Source organism: Microtus ochrogaster, unplaced genomic scaffold (genome assembly GCF_000317375.1).
Source record: "Microtus ochrogaster isolate Prairie Vole_2 unplaced genomic scaffold, MicOch1.0 UNK12, whole genome shotgun sequence".
NCBI classification, from domain to species: Eukaryota; Metazoa; Chordata; class Mammalia; order Rodentia; family Cricetidae; genus Microtus; species Microtus ochrogaster.
Window position 1 is genome coordinate 2,101,659 of NW_004949110.1, and position 15,272 is coordinate 2,116,930.

The window sequence follows — 15,272 nt, forward strand, 5'->3', positions numbered from 1 at the left end:
TGCATTTGTGAGTATTATATTTCTGCACGGATGTAAAAGGTCATAACCAATGACCCCCACCTTAGATTTTAGAGAAAAGAACACAAAAGGCTGCTAAAGTGCAATAGCATTTTATATAAAGATTAAGCAAACTGGATCTGTTTAAAGATAAATTTTGAACATGCAGGAAAATTTGAAATGAATTATTTTTAAATGGCACTGTTTCTTTCCTGAGAATTAGGAGGTTATGGACTAAGGATGAAATGAGTTGCACACAGGTAGGAAAAGAAACAGGCAACAAAAAGCATTTGGGGAGGATTGTCCATCACAGAAACTGACGAAAAGAAAAGAAGGAAAAGGCAATGTGAGTTGCTGGTGGGTGCCTGATCATAGGATATGTTATTATAACAAAGCAGAAAAGAACTTGTTAAAATGTAATTCTGTGTAATTTAAATTTCTTTCCATTTGACAACATAGCTGCTTAAAATGCACAGTAAATACCTCATTACCAACCAGGAATATGTGCACTTTTCTTTGTTAAAAACAATGCATTTTCTTCCAGATACCTCTGCGAGGTAACTCTCCGTTGATTAATGGCGTTAATCATCAATTTAGGAAGAAAACCTGCTTAGATAATTTAAAATCTTCCCTAATGAATCTGTTAATATTAGAAGGTTGCATGACCTTCATTAAGAGATGTATGTAGACAGGGAGGAGTCAGCAGAGGGAACCCCACATGAGCACCTCACTGAAGAAATCAGAACCTGGATTTGATTGCAGTCCATTATTCCCACTCATGGGTGCTTCCTGTCCGCTTTGAGTTCAGTTGGTTTGATGATTTGAATAGACTCATCGTGTGAAAAAAATGTCATTTTTCATTTATCCTGGGGAATGCTTTGTTTCTCTCTAGTGTCAAACTCTCCTTAGATGAGATTTATTTGCTAGTATAGTCATCTTCAAAAAGGTTGCATTGTAGAAAGTTTTGTAAAGGATCAAGGAGATCTCATGTTCAGGGGCACCGTGCTCACATCTTCAGCATATTAGAAAAAACAAAACAAAACAAGCTCAGTATATTTCACCTTCAGGTAGCTGTGATGCTGAATACTGTGGTATGAAAAGCAGCATGTTTGGTGGGTGCATTAATGTACCAGTGTGGGAAGTCATTTGAGGCAGAATTATTGTAGATTGAGCCTAGATATAGTAAGAGAGTATAAAGCCAATTGACAGTTTAAAAATGAGACACGAAGTTTTGAAGAAATTTTGGTTTAGGATATTCCTTGATTCTTCCTTATTCTAGGGATCTTGCCTGTGAGTATGGTAGCAGTGCCATAGACCTGGGTTAGAGTGTGTACGATAGCAGTGCCATAGACCTGCGTTAGAGTGTATAAACCACATCTATGCAAAGAACCCTCTCAGGGTTGCAGCTCTCAGAGTCGTCCTCAGCACAGGGACCCCTGATTAGTCTGGAAAAGGAAGTTTGCTTTGGGCTGCTCAAAGGAAGAGGCCGAGAAATAAAAATAAACTCTCTGCGAATATAAATAATACGAGCAAGTAGATAATAGATTATCATAGCAAAATATCTTGAGCTAACAGCTCCAAGGACAGCCTGCTCTGAGTTTAGTTCCCAGTGTCTGCTCTCAGTTATCAGCTGCCTCAGGCAGACAGCACAGGAGGTAGGAAATGTATGGCTAAGTGGTTTGGACCTTTCTAGTGTTTTAGGGTCCACAGAATGTTCTAGTAGTTCTTCATTTCACTATATGTGGATATAAAGGAACGATGGAATTTCTGAGAGAGGGTGGTGACATTTGAAACAGGCAAAGGCAGATTTGCAAAGGCTGTTCATCCTTCCTTCTCCCTCTCTCACCTCAGCAATTACTCTTTAAGCACGTTGATAAGAACAAGGAACAACAACCCTTTAACATTTATCAAATGCTTGCAAATATTAAAAAAAAATTTTCCACACTCCTTTCACCTTCCCAAATTCTAAGGTAAAGATAAAAATTGTTCTTTTGTTATTTAAATATATTTAAAGCAGGTCTATCGTCTTCAGAAAATTAATATTAGCTTCCTTTTTCTAAATATTAGGACTTGCTTAATTCCATCAAAAGGAAATGCATTTTAAACCTTCTTAATTTTAACAGGGTGATTATTTTGCATTGTAAGCAACTCGTGTAAGCAATCTTCAGCCTGACAGGCTGGCACCATTAGCGCCTGGTTAAATCAAATATTTCTGTGACCTATAATTTAAAGAGCAGGAGAATTCTAGTTCTGATTTACAAAGCTTTTCTGTATCTTGTCTCCCAGGTAATTTTCAACTCACACAACCAACGTCGGTTCCTGTCAAGTCTCTTTTCTTAAGACTTTCAGAATTAATATGTATCCTCTGAACTCAAATCTGTTATTAAAGGGCTTTCTTCTCATTCCAAAGCATTATGTGACTGTGTCTGTTCTTGGCCACGCATTCAGGAAGATCTCCAGTCACATGACAAGCCACCCCTTCCAGCTCTCCTCCCCTCTTCTCTGAAGCGAGATGATACACAGCTTACATGTGCTCTCCATGCCTTGCCCGCCTCTCAGTTTCCCAGACCACAGGCCTTTGTTCTTCCTTCTAATTCATGAGCGCCGGAGTTTATGGCATTCTCCCTCATACATTTGTCATTCTGGCTCTTTCATATTGCTATTCCGTCCCTTCGTACTTCAAAGTTGTGGAAATGCTCGTCAGAGTAATGTTCAATAAAACTAAGTAAGGTTTTCTCCCTGTAAAATACCTTAGAGGCTCTATTCTGAGAAGAGATACCGCCGCTCTCTTGTGTTTAGAGGCTCAGTTGTGAGACTTCACTGAAGTAGGGAATTGTTTGGATAATTAGAAGACTGCATTGCACTGTGCATTATTTTCAGCTGAAATTTAAGAAAAAAAAAGGATCGTGGGTACAAGAGTATGATCGAAAAACAGAGCAGCAGTCAGGGTCAAACACTCTGTCTTAGGTTCTGTTATCATTGCTTATTTAGAAAAATTCTTCAGGCTTCTCTGCTCTCAAATTTGATTTAACCAGCAGCTTTTCTTCTTTTACTGAAATTGCTCTTAAGAAGAAGTTAAGGTCTCCTTCAGCTTTAGAGGGAGCGTTTTGCTTCTTGTCATGAACGGAGCAGAGCAGCTTTGACCTTGTTGCTTACATTGGAGAACTGTAGTCATCCGATTCCAGTTCCCTTCTTCCTTCCTCTATTTCTTTGTTGTCGTCTTGGTTCTCTCTGGGCAGAAGACACCCAGTGTAGGTATTTCTACATTGATTTGTGTCTGTTTTTATCAATTCCACTTCCATATTTGAAGAGAATTTTCCTTAATTGATACTATCATCCTTGAATTATTTAATAACTTAGGACAATCTCCACAGATATCCTATTGACGTCTCAACCTGACAAAAATTCCTAGCCCCTTATTTCCCACTGTCTAATTTTTAGAACCCATGATTACCTAAGGTTGCCAGGTTACTCTTTTGTACTATCCTGAACTTCTAGTAACTTTAATTGCATCCTTGCTTTTCCTCTAAAGGAGCTTGGCTTTCCCTGTTTTGCTTTGCCTTATTCAAATTTGAAACATAGTGCTTTACTTTTTGATAATTGTTTTGAAACCTCTTGATTTTTCAAAATTCCATTGGTGTACATTCCATTCAAAGGCTGTCTCTCTAACACTCTATTCTTAACGTTTTTCTGAAAGCTATAACATAATATAGGTAGAACAATAATTTTTAAGAGATGTTGTAGATACCAAGATATTATTTTCACATTAGTTAATGTCCTTGAAATTGAAAATCAGCTAACTAAAGTTTTAAGGTATCTTAGATGTGATACAATAATTAGTAATTATATATAAATAATTTATAACTTTTATGGCATATAAGACATTTAAATTTAAATATTGTCACTGTAATAAATTTGTGATTAATTATAAGCTGATGAGGGAGAGGGACTTAATCGGGGGAGGGGGAGGGAAATGGGAGGCGGTGGCGGGGAGGAGGCAGAAATCCTCAATAAATAAATAAATTAAAAAAAAGAAACTTGGAAATAAGAAATATTTTTATTTAAAGTTTTGCTCCCTTGTTATTATTATTATTTTCTTGACAGGAACTAACTGTATAGACCAACTTGACTTTGAACTTGAGGAAATCCTCTTGCCTCTGCTGCTTGTGTGCTGGGATTATTACCTGACTACTTCCCTTATTTCTTTTTGGTAAATATTTGTTGAATTACCAGAGACAGAGACCACGCCATCTCTCCTGCCAACTTCAATAAAAATATGAAAACTATTGGGTATCTCTCAGCATAAATTAGCCATAGAACTTGAGTTGGATTCTTTTGCTTGTAGGGGATAGTATAAAATATTGTAGTACAAGGCACCAGGCACACACATGGTGCACAGATATGCAGGCAGGCAAAACATCCATTCACATTAAAAAATCATATATCTCTCTGTGTGGGGATTACATATACATGTGAGTGCATGCATGCATATATATGTGGATATATATCACCATATTCTGTTACATGCTTTCATGTAACAGAAGTGACTAAAATTGGCTTAAGAAAAGTAAAAACTGTAGATCAAACTTCAGTTGAAATTTGAATCTTTGGCTAGTATCCTTGGAATGACTTTTATTTTGTAATAACTTTTGATTTTGTGTTTTCTGACAACTCCAGAATTCCATTCTTTACTGAGGAAATACTTTTGGAAAGAATGTTTCCAAGTTCTTCTACCAAAACCTCCCAATCTTGGATTGATAAGAACCTCTGAAAATCTGCTTCTCCACAAAATTGAAAATTTTGTCTACTATCTAGTAGATTTACTAGTAGATGGTAACTCAAGGCTTTTAGCAGTTCATAAAGCCTTTAAAATAGCAAACACGAACAAACTGTGGCTTCTTTGTTTTTTAACTTGGATTGTTTCTATTTCTCTCACTCCAGCTCTTTAATGGACTTGAAACTGAGCAGCTTCAAACTCAGTGTCTGAGAGTGCCTACACACTAACTCCCATGCACGGGACCACAGTGAATCAGAAGTAGATTGCAAAAGAAGTGGCACCTTTTGCCCCTTCTGGAAGATTCATGGTGGAAGCTTTATGGTATAGCATTACATTTATTCACTTGTCAGAGTTGATCATGATCTCAGCATTCCTGGTTCATGAGGAAAGCTCAACTCCCAGTAGCAACTCTTTAATGTTGTAATCATGCCAGTTATGACTAGCAACAGGCTATGCAAACAAACAACACAACCCCCACATAAAAACAGAACTTATAAAGAAAGTGGGAACACTTTCTCTAAATGCTCCAACTCTTTATTAAGCCTGTTCTACTGTGCTTTCGGAAATTGCTAGGAAGATTTTGTTTTAGTTATTATATTTTTTTGAGACAGAGTCGTATTATGTAGCCTTGGGTATCCTGGAATTCCTCATGGAGACCAGGCTTGCCTTAAGTTCACAGAGATTCACTTGTCTCAGCTTCCCAAGTGCTTGGATTAAAGATTTATGCCACCATGCATAGCCTTAGTTACTGTGATTTTCAGTTGCAGAATTGCTATTTGGTTTTAAAACAACTTCTATATTGTTACTTTGTTCTTTAAGTTATTATACTATAGTTTTCAACTATAATATCTTTCAAATTTTGTTTTATTTATAATGGCAGATGTAAAGTTATTAGCACACAAGCCAAAATCTGCCCACAAAATCTTGGCAACATTTCTATTGTCCTCTCTCTTTCTTTCTCATTCTCTATTTGTATTTCTCATCTTTCTCTTTTACTCTTCCTATTGTGAGGATTTTTATCCAGGAGAAGCAGTTAGGCAATGTCTACCCCTCATCTTATAAGATTCCAGTGACAAACCAAAGTGTTGTTTCTTTTTTATTATGGTGATTTTTTTCTTTTTTCTTTATTCTTCTCTCATATATTGCATCCTGACTGCAGTTTCCCCTCCCTGTCTTACCTCTGCAACTATTCCTCTTCCTAGATCCATTCCTTCTCCAGTTTTCTTCAGAAAAGAGCAGGACTCCCAGAGATATCAATCAGACATCATATAGCAAGTTACAATAAAACCAGGTACACATCCTAATATCAAGGACGGATGAAGCAAACCAGTAGGAGAAAAAGAGTCCCCAAAGCAGGCAAAAGAATCAGAGACAGCCTCCACTCGCATTGTTAGGAGTCCCAAAAAATACCAAGGTACATACATGCAAAGAAACTAGCTCAGACCTATGAAGGCTCCTTGATTGTACTTAAGTCTCTGTTAGCCTCTATGAGTCCTAGTTAGTTGATTCTTGTGTCCTGTTCTTGTGGTGACCTTGACCTCTCTGACTCCTACAAACCTTCTTCCCTATCTTTCACAGCATTCCCAAAGCTCCTCTTAATGTTTGTCTGTGGGTTTCTTCATCCGATTCCATCAGCTGTGGATGTAGCAGAATATCATCATGAATCATTTGATTAACATTATTTTTTTGCCAATCTTGTTTGGTTCTATTCTAGGTCTCTGGGATATCTATCCTTTGGTTCTTGACCCTCTAGGCAGTGTCAGGCATGGACTCCCTCCCCTGGCATGAGTCTCAGGTTGGGCCAGTCATTGGTTAGCCACTCTCACAAATTCTGTCCCATCTTTACCCCAGCACATCTTGCAGGTAGGAGAAAATATAGGTCAAAGGTTTTGGGGCTGGGTTGATGTCCCAGTCTCTCTGCTGGAGCCTTGCTTGGTTATAGAAGATGTTCAGTTCAGGGTCTGTATTCCCCATTACTAGGACTTTTCCCTAAGGTCACCTTGTAAATTCCAGGGAGTTTCCATTGCACTGAGTTTCTACCTCTCGACCAGCCCCCAATTATAGTCATCTCTCCCAGTACTCTCTCCCTCCACCCCCACATGATCCATTCTGTTTCCTCCCCCACCCCATCTCAGCACACCCTGGAAATTTATTCTATTTCCCCTTTTCAGGAAAATTCATGTGTCCCCACTTGAGCTCGCCTTGGTACTTTGCCCTTTGGGTCTATGGATCAGAGCATGATTATTCTTTACTTTACAGCTAATATTCACTTATAAGTGAGTACATACCATGTTTGTCTTTCTGGTTCTAAATTATTTTAGCTGGGTTGATTTTTTTATAGTTCCATCCATTTGCCTGCAAATTTCATGATGTCATTTTTTAAAAACAGCTGATAATATTCTATTCTGTAAACGGACCACATTTTTTTTTATCCATTCTTCAGTTTAGGGACATATAGGTTGTTTCCCATTTCTGGTTATTATAAAAAGAAGTTTCTATGAACACAGTTGAGCAAGTGTCCTTGTGGGAGCCTTCTTTGGATATGTACTCAGGAGGTACAGTGGTATAGCGGGGTCTTGTAGGTAGGTCAGTTACTAATTTTCTAAGAAACTGCCATATTGAGTTCCAAACTGGCTGTATAAGTTTGTACTCCTACTTGCAGAGGGAGGGTTTCCCATGCTCCACATCCTCACCACCATGAGCTGTCTGTTGAAGGAGCTGCAGGCCTGCTTTTCATCCCATCCAACTCCTGCACGGCTAGCTTTACACCAGAAATAGCAACACACAAACTGTATTCTTTTAAACACTGCTTGGCCCATTAACTCTAGCCCTTACAGGCTAATTCTCATATCCTGATCAACCCATCTCTAATAATTTGTGTAGCATCAGTCTTACCGAGAAAGATTCTAGCCTATGTCCATCCTGGGTCTGAGCTTCATGCGTCTGCCCAGGAGAGGGGAGCATGGCCTCTGAGCTTACTTCCTCTTGTCCCAGCATTCTGTTCTGTTTACTCCTCCCACCTATGTTTTAACCTATCAGGGCCAAGCAGTTTCTTTATTGCTTAACCAATGAAATCAACAGATTGATATATGACACTCCCATATCAGCTGTCACTTCTGTTTTTTACTGTCAGCCTTTCAGACAGGTGTAAGATAGGATCTCAAAGTAGTTTTGATTTGCATTTCTCTGATGCCTCAGGATGTTGAACATTTCTTTAGTGTTTGTCAGCCATTTGAGATTCCTGTATTGAGAAGTCTCTTTTTAGATCTGTACCTCATTGTTTAATTGGATTATATAATTTTTTGATAATTAGTTTCTTGAATTCTTGATATGTTTTGAATATTATTCCTCTGTTGGATATAGAATTGATAAGAAATCTTTTACCATTCTGCACACTGCTGCTCTGTCCAGTTGATGGTGTCCTTTTCCTTACATGAGGTTTTCAGTTTTATGAGGTCCCATTTATTAACTGTTGCTCTTAGTGCCTGTTTTATCAGCATTCTGTTCAGAAAGTCATCTCCTGTGCTAATGTGTTCAAGGCTGTCCTCCCACTTTCTCTTCTGTCAGGTTCAGTGGATCTGGTTTTATTTTAAGGTCTTTGATCCATTTGGACTTAAGTTTTTCAAAGGTATGGTTCTATTTGCATTCTTCTACTTGAAGACATTCAGATTGACCAGCACTATTTCTTGAAGATTCTGTCCTTTATCCAGTGTGTATTCTGACCTGTTTATAAAAAAAAACCAAGGGTCCATATGTGTGAGGATTTATGTCTTGGTTTGACTTAGATTCTATTAATCAACACGTCTATTTTTATGCCAATATTATGAGGTTGTATTGCTAAAACTCTGTAGCACAATTTGAAATCAGGAATGGTGGGACATCCAGAAATCCTTTTATTGTTCAGGATTATTTTAGTTATTCTGGGTTCCTTGCTTTTCTATGTGAAGTTGAGAACTGCCATTTCAGCATCTGCAAAGAATCGTGTTGGAATTTTGATGGGGCTAACACTGGATCTGTAGATTGCTTTTGGTGGACATGCATTGCTGCCATTTTAAAATCAAACATAGTGGTTTAGTTACCCAGTTGGGGCAGGGTGTTATGGATGGAAATATAAAACACTATCCTGAGTGAGGTAACCCAGACCCAAAAAGATAAACATGGGATGTACTCACTCATAATTGGTTTCTAGCCATAAATAAGTGTCACGGAGTCTACAATTGGTTAACCTAAAGAAGCTAAATAAGAAGGTGAACCCAAGGAAAAACATATAGTTATCCTCTTGGCTATGGGAAGTAGACAAAATTGCTGGGGAGAAAATTGGGATCTTGGGGTAGGGTGGGATGGGGGTAAGGGGAGATGGGGAGAGAAAAGGGAGAAGGGGAGGATGGGGGGAACTTGGGGCAACGGGATGATTGGGATAAAGGAAGGTTGGATAGGGGAGCACGGAAGCACAATTCTTAGTTAAGGGAGCCACCTTAGGGTTGGCAAGAGACTTGAACATAGAGTGGCTCCCAGGAGCCCAAGGCGATGTCCCCAGTTAGTTCCTTGGGCAGCTGAGGATAGGGAACCTGAAATGACCCTATCCTATAGCAATACTGATGAATATCTTGCATACCACCATAGAACCTTCATCTGGTGATGGGTGGAGATAGAGACAGAGACCCACACTGGAGCACTGGACTGAGCTCCCAAGGTCCCAATGAGGAGCAGAAGGAGGGAGAACATGAGCAAGGAAGTCAGGACCAAGAGGGGTGCACCCACCCACTGAGACAGTGGGGCTGATCTATTGGGAGCTCACCAAGGCCAGCTGGACTGTGACTGAAAAAGCATGGGATAAAACCGGACTCTCTGAGCATGGTGAACAATGAGGGCTGATGAGAAGCCAAGGACAATGGCACAAGGTTTTGATCCTACTTAATGTGCTGGCTTTGTGGGAGCCTAGCCAGTTTGGATGTTCACCTTCCTAGACATGGACGGAGGGGGGAGGACCTTGGACTTTCCACAGGGCAGGGAACCCTGACTGCTCTTTGGAGTGAAGAGGGAGGGGGAGAAGGATGGGAGGAGGGGGAGGGAAATGGGAGGCTGGGAGGAGGCTGATTTTTTTTTCCTTTTCTCAATGAATAAAAACAATGTAATGGAAAAAAATTTTGGCTTTTCTAGGTCACAGTGGGCAAAGAAGAGTTATTTGGAGCTATACAGCACACAAATGCTAATGAAACTTATGAACAACAACAAAAATGTCTGTGTAAAATTTTTGTGATATGTGCTATCACATATACAATGAGTGGTACCACAGTCCTATGACTTTTAAGTGGGATATTTGACATTGTTTTTGAGAAACTAATGCTTCAGTAGCTGGATTAATAAAAAAGAGTTGAAATTCTCAGTGATTACTCAAGTTCTTGTCAGATATTTTGGGTCCAATTTTCTCCAGTGTTCTTCAGTTTTCAAAACATTTGCTCACAAACGTAGGTCATGCCAAAAAGACATGACAAGAACAAGGCATGGTTGTAAGTTGAGGATGTTTTTCTCTAGGAAGCTGGAACCAACAAAAGTTTAGTAAGTTTGACATGGTCAAATTTTCCTTAACTTGAATGTGAGATGTCAACTGAAAATGGAGCAATAAGGATACGTAAATATTATTTCCCATGATTTTGAAATGTTTTCAAATGTTTTTGTGTCAAATAAAGAGAAAAGCTCTTTATCTTTCACTGCTCATAAGACTTGCTTAGGCAGTGTGTCATATCATTACAGAAAGTTGTTTGACTTAATTTAAGACAGAATTTCACTTTTGCTTGAAATCCTGCTATGATTTGAAACATTGCATTGATTTATCAGTTTTCACTTTGAAGATGTGTGGTTGTTTCATTTAAATTGGATTTGGATGGACTTGTGGGAGGGGAAAGATGATTAAAATATATTTAAATTAAAAATTATTCTAAATAAAAACTATCTAATAAAATATAATAAAAATAGCAATAAGTAAGAAGAAGGATTCTAATGGTTTAAGCAGACTAGATCGTGAGGTCTAGAGATTTGGAAAGAGACAGTAGGAAACTGATTGATGGGAAGCAGTATGTGAAAGGGCCAAGAAATGAACAAATTATTCCTGAATCTGTGAACAGTGGAGAATGTAGCACCATCAGCCTAAATGTCAGCTAGATTAGAGCAGGTTTTAGAGGAAAGACAAGTGTGGTTTTGAAAATTTTGGGTTCTACATTTCCTTTCAACATTTAACTAGAAATAAAAGGAAGACATTTGATATGTGGATGGAGCCAGAGACAATGAACTCTTTTGTAAAGGTGCAGAGAGTATACATTTTCCAGATGCTCTCAGTGTCAGTTACTCTACCCGTGTGTAGTTACAGACCATGTGCAGAGGAAAAACCATTGCTGTGTCACAATATAATGTGTTGTTGTTGTTGCTTTACAATGACAAGCTACAGCTAAATTTTACTTGGTGGCTATAATTTGATAACTCCTGGCCTATAGTTAAGGAAGAAATGGGGCTTGAAGTAAGACACTTGGCATTATCAGTTTATAAATATTTACAGGCCTGTGCTAATTTGATATAAAAACTTATTTCACATGTAATGTTGCCTCATCCCTTAAAAACGGGAATTGTATTTTCTCTATTATATAATTATTTTCATTACAAAGGAGTTTGAGAACTGTAGAGGAAACAATCTAGTGAAATACAAAAAAGAAAAGAAAAAAAAGGTTAAATGTGCTAAAATTGTGATTTGTAAGTCAGTTTTTAATTTTCAAATTCTGTCAGAAAAGTGGGTTTTGATACTGTCACATTTTGCAAATTATAAAATATGTTCATTTGGGGTCAGACTTAGCTATCTCTTATTTTCTAAACTAATGATGTTACTATAATGAGTACTATCAATTTTAAGAAATTCATGAAATTGTTAATAATTTAACACCTTGATTCTTATTAGGTTAACAGTTTTATGATAATTTATATATTGTCCATTTTTAATACTTTTTACATGAATTTATTGATGCAATATATGATGATAATATACATTAAACAGAAGTTTTAAGTGGCAATTTAACTGCCTTCTATGTACTTTACTAGTCCCTCTCTTTGATCTGCATCGTTGGGGAGCTATCTGTAACTAAACCAGATATATTTTCTCTGGGTAAAGAAAAAACATTTTAGCTTCATAGAAATATTTTAATAGTTGTATGTTCTTGTTGTCTGAAGTTTCTCTGTCCCTCCAGGTACCCACATCATTAAGTCCCAAAGAAATCACACAGAGGTCTACATTAACTATAAACTGATTGGCCCATTAGCTCAGGCTTCTTATTAACTTTTATAACGTATATAGCCCATTATTAGCCCATTATTCTTATCTGTGTTAGCCATGTGGCTCAGTACCTTATTCAGCTGGGTAGGTCACATCCTGCTTCTTCTCTGGTCGGTCAGGACTACAGAAGAATGTCCTTCCTCCTTCCCAGAATTCTCCTTTTCTCATTGACCCACCTCTACTTCCTGTCTGGTTGTCCTGCCTATACTTCCTGCCTGGCTACTGGCCAATCAGCGTTTATTTAAAATATAATTGACAGAATACAGACCATTCTCCCACCCCAAGTTCTAATGGTACTAAAGAAGCTATTTCTTCTTTGACAGTATTTTTATCAACAAAAGTGAATGAGTTCTATTTACAGCATCTGTGCTGTCATCCACTGCCAAGCACAGGATTGAAAACCAAAGCTGTCCTCTCTAAACTTCTTTTGACAGCTTTCCCCCAAGTCTTCAATTTGTCTGGATATGTTGAGACAAAGTGGTTTTAGAAATATTTTTAGGACATTATTTCTGCTATTCTCTTCATTTATCGCTTTAGAAAGTCAACATCAGTGATATCATGATTAAATAGCACATTACTAGCATTTATATAGAATGATATGACTCATTTTTTTTGAAAAATAGACATTTTTTTTTCAGTTTCACTGTTTTGCCTTTAAAATTTAGTCCTGGATAGAATATGGCATTTTTTGGTGGTATGTTTCTATTTAGGATACTCTTATTAAATAATCATTAAATTATTTATTTTCCTACAAATATATTTTGATTGTATTTATCTTCACCCACCTAATTCCTCTTAGATCCATCCCATCATCCTACTTACCCAACTTCATCTCCTCTTTTTTTTTTTTGCTGTCTTAGTAATACATTATGTTCAATTTGTGGTTCTGTCTTAGGGTTTCTATTGCTGTGAAGAGATATCACAAATACAGCTACTCTTATTATGGAAAATATCTAATTGGCAAGACTTGCATTTTCAAGGTTTAATCCATTATCATCATGGTGGGACGTAGCATGCAGCCAGGCATGGTGCTGGAGAGGGAGCTAAGCATTCTACATCTTGATCCACAGGCAAGAGGGAGTGAACTGTGACACTGAGTGGTATATTGAGCTTAGCCAACACCACAGTGACACACTTTATATAGCAAGGCCATATCTACTCCAACAAAGCCACACTTCCTAATAGTGCTACTCTTTGGTGACCATTTTTTTTTAAAACAGCATATTCCACTCCCTGTCCCCCAAAGTCTTGTAGCTATATCATAATGCAAAAAAAATGCATTCAATACAACTTCAAAAGTCCTCACAGTCTATCACAATCTCAAACATATTGAAAAGTCTAAAATTCAAAGTCTCTTCTGAGATTCATGTAGTCTTTTAACCGGAACTACCTGTAAAACCAAAATCAAAAAGCAGATCATGTACTTCAAACATATAATGGCACATGATATACATTATAATTCCAAAACATAAGGAAGGGAGCACAGAAGGAAATACTGGACCAAATCAAGACTGAAAACCAGCTGGGCAAACTCCAACTCTGCACCTCCATGTCTGATGTCAAAACACTCTTCAGATCTCCAACTCCTTTCAGCTTTGCTGACTGCAACATACTTTTTCACTTGGGCTGATTGCACTCCTGTTAGCAGTTCTTCTTGGCAGATATCCCACGATTCTGGCATCTCCATCATCTTGGAGTTTCCAAAGCGATATAGGCTTCAACTTCACAGCTTCATGAAATGGCCTTTTTCGGCCTCCATTCAGGGACACACCTGGCACATACGTGGCCTCATTGCTTTCTTTAGTAGCAAAGAAGATTTCATGACTCATTTCTTCTACCCTTGACTCTAAAGCCAGAAACGTGACCAAAGCTGACAAGTTCTGTTATTTGCTGGGACTGGAACATGGTCCCTTTGTTCAATTACATCTTGACCAGCTTTCAATTTTCTATGGTTTCCCTCACTGCTTAAGCATGGCTGTCCTGAAACTGAATCTGTATATCATGCTTGCCTCAAACTCGGAGATCCAGTTGCTTCTGCCTCTGGAGTGCTGGGATTAAGGGATTACACCACACCCAGCTCTAAGATTTTTCTTTAATTCCTTTTCACAAGTTGTAAACTTAGCTGAGTGGGGACTTGCACTGAGGCCACCACTCTCTTTATTTCATTTCTTAATCTGTTTATCTCCTTGAAAACAGGGCTTAGCTCCATTCTACATCTTGGTGTTAGTTTTCTCCTCAGATTATACATTTTATATTTTTCCTTGTTCAGTTTGCTTTTGATGTGGAATTTCCCTCTGTATGCTGTGAATATCATTGGTTAATAAAGGAACTGCTTTGCGCCTATAGCAGAGCTATAGGGGAACAGAGCTAGGTGGGGAAAACTAAACTGAATGCTGGGAGAAAGGAGGTGGAGTCACGGAGAAGCCATGTAGCACTGCCAGAGACAGATGTGGGACGGAACTTCACCTGGTAAGCCACAGCCTCATGGCGATACACAGATTAATAAAAATGGTTTAAATTAATGTGTAAAAGTTAGCCAATAAGAAGCTAGGGCTAATGGGCCAAGCAGTGAATTAAATAATATAGTTTCTGTATGATTATTTCTGGACTGAGCAGCCAGGAACTAACAAGTGGCCCTATTACAACATCTTTTTCTGTTTTTTTTTTTTCCGAGACAGAGTTTCTCTGTAGTTTTGGAGCTTGCCCTGGAACTTACTTTGTAGACCAGGCTGGCCTTGAACTCACAGAGATCTACCTGCCTCTGCCTCCTGAGTGCTGAGATTAAAGGCATGCATCACTACCATCCGGAGCTTCTTTTCACAATAAATCTTTGTTAACGTCAAAACTAGTAACCATGCAACAGAGTCTATGCTAGGCTGTTTTGAAATTTCCGTAGCCAGTGTAATTAATCTGAAGCTCTTTATGTTTGCCTTAGGCAGACTTTTTGGAAAAGAGCAAAAGCAACCATATTCTTCATCATAATATCACAATAAAGATATCTAGGCAACATACTAATATTTTTTTCCTCTTAGACTTCTTGATTCAGGAACCCACAATTCATCAAATCACACTCAATACCATTGTTGTCTTCTTCTTCTTCTTCTTCTTCTTCTTCTTCTTCTTCTTCTTCTTCTTCTTCTTCTTCTTCTTCTTCTTCTTCTTCTTCTTCTTCTTCTTCTT